We start from the raw sequence: 2,500 nt of genomic DNA on the forward strand, positions 1-2,500 counted from the left end.
TAACCCATGTTGTGCCTCAACCTAACCCATGTTGTGCCTCAACCTAACCCATGTTGTGCCTTAACCTAACCCATGTTGTGCCTTAACCTAACCCATGTTGTGCCTTAACCTAACCCATGTTGTGCCTTAACCTAACCCATGTTGTGCCTTAACCTAACCCATGTTGTGCCTTAACCTAACCCATGTTGTGCCTTAACCTAACCCATGTTGTGCCTTAACCTAACCCATGTTGTCGCCTTAACGTAACCCACGTTGTCGCCTAAACCTGCTCTGTAATTGTTATACGACTCGTTCAATTACTGTAGTGTTGCCCACCCGCAACCCTCGCAATATAGTTCGCTACTCGCACTGCCCGCACCCCTGTGTATCGCTTCATGTTAAACACCTTGCAAGTCTTGCTCACTTTCCACATGCTCCTGCTGTACACTGTAATGTGGATGGCAGCAGGACGTACATGCCGCCCCTCCCCACGTCCCCACCTTGCCCCCCTGCCTTCGCAAGCTGGTTGGTGAGAAGTTTGCATGTTCAATGCCCTTCGCATGCGACGTACTCAGGCTACGTTGTGGTGCGGCCTGTGTCAACTGTCCGCTGATGTCGTACGCGTGAACCACAATCTGTACTGCACATTCGTCCTTATGTACTGAATGATACATCGTGGCACATGTGTGACCGCACAACGACTGCGCCCAAAAACGGCGGACCATACAGTGCAAATATTGTGCACGCAGCTACGTGTCGTCTCCCTATGAGAGCTGGATTGCAGTGTGGTACGCCATAGAGACGTGTGGGAGGAACGGACGCCGTGGATGGCGATCAGCATGAGCTGTCTGTTGATGTATTCGGACCTAGTCGTCTCTCCTCACACACCGTGATGGCATGGGTGCACCGCGTTCCATATCTGCGACATGCTACAGAGGCCGGTTGACAGTCGTTCGAGCAATGGACATCGCATACGTACGGGGGCCACCTTCCACGTATTGTCTAGGCGTGCACATTTTGTTGCGTGTATGTGGGCAGACGTAGTGTGGCGTGACACCTGACACAGGCATGCAATAATCGTTGAAGTTGCAAATGGCGATGGACGCCTGCGTTTTCTGGTGAAGTTACGCAAATGAACAAATGGTAACCTGTTGTGGTGCGGTTGTTCTCGCTAGGGGTGAATCGGTGATGGCGACGATAGGTTGAGGTACTAACCGGTTGTTCCAGCGATACCCACCATGCCGACGAAACTGAACGGCATCTGGGTGTGAAGCGATACGCGGCGGTGGCTGGGTGGGACCGTCCCCGGCCGGTGAGGGGGCGCCTCCCCGGCGTGCTGGCCGCGCGGTGCGTGGGCGCACGCGCTACAGCCGGCTGGTGGGGGCGGGCCAGTGGCAGGCGCGCCGGCCGACGGACGCGGCAGGCGTCGCAGCTGCGCGCCGGCGCACCCTGCGCGCGGCGCCGTGCGGCCAAAGTAGGTCCTCGCGGGCCCGGTGCGAAGCGCGGTGGACATCTTCAGTGTGCTGGTCCGATTGAGGACTGTGTGCGTTGAGGATGCGCCGCCGCCCGGCGCTCGGCGCCGCGACGCCGTCTGCTGCTCGGTCGCCCCAGCGGTTCTCGCTGGTGGTTTGTATCGCAGCTGTGCGGATGTGTTGGCGCGTGCGCTGTGCTGGGAGAGTTCGCTTCGGCACCCAAGTGGGGCTTTTGTCCTTCTGTGGCGCTGGCGTTGGAGCTGCCGGTCACCGTAGGTGGCGCGTGTTGTCTCCCGCCGGCAATGCCACGACAGCACGCTCCCGGGCCTCTGTCGGCAGCGGCAAGCTCAGTTGGGAGCACGGGTGGTCGCACCGAAAGCGTCTACTCGCCTAACTCCGGGCGATTGCGCCTCTCTCGAACCCGACCAAGTACTTGGGGACGGCGCTGCGCGCCGCCGGGACCTGAGAGGGTTTCGAGGTGTATTGTGCAGGGGAGCTCAGCCTCCTCCTGTTTGCAGAATGATTGAGCGGACGCTTGCGTGTTCGCGCGGGCCCCCGGGACACACTCCCGGGCGGCCGGCTGCTCAGCTCTAGTTGACGCAGCTCCCTGGTTGATCCTGCCAGTAGTCATATGCTTGTCTCAAAGATTAAGCCATGCATGTCTCAGTACAAGCCGCATTAAGGTGAAACCGCGAATGGCTCATTAAATCAGTTATGGTTCCTTAGATCGTACCCACGTTACTTGGATAACTGTGGTAATTCTAGAGCTAATACATGCAAACAGAGTCCCGACCAGAGATGGAAGGGACGCTTTTATTAGATCAAAACCAATCGGTCGGCTCGTCCGGTCCGTTTGCCTTGGTGACTCTGAATAACTTTGGGCTGATCGCACGGTCCTCGTACCGGCGACGCATCTTTCAAATGTCTGCCTTATCAACTGTCGATGGTAGGTTCTGCGCCTACCATGGTTGTAACGGGTAACGGGGAATCAGGGTTCGATTCCGGAGAGGGAGCCTGAGAAACGGCTACCACATCCAAGGAAGGCAGCA

At 57.6% G+C, this 2,500-nt stretch overlaps 1 non-coding gene across 1 annotated transcript in view; it reads left to right on the top strand.

The window, feature by feature from the left end:
• The first annotated feature begins 2,055 nt into the window (after positions 1-2,055).
• Positions 2,056-2,500, top strand: part of LOC124733812 — a 1,909-nt gene continuing 1,464 nt past the window's right edge. The window contains exon 1 of the ribosomal RNA XR_007009150.1: positions 2,056-2,500. This exon is cut by the window's right edge and continues 1,464 nt beyond it. This is a non-coding gene — a ribosomal RNA (small subunit ribosomal RNA).

This window comes from Schistocerca piceifrons, unplaced genomic scaffold (assembly GCF_021461385.2).
Source record: "Schistocerca piceifrons isolate TAMUIC-IGC-003096 unplaced genomic scaffold, iqSchPice1.1 HiC_scaffold_1410, whole genome shotgun sequence".
Lineage (NCBI taxonomy): Eukaryota > Metazoa > Arthropoda > Insecta > Orthoptera > Acrididae > Schistocerca > Schistocerca piceifrons.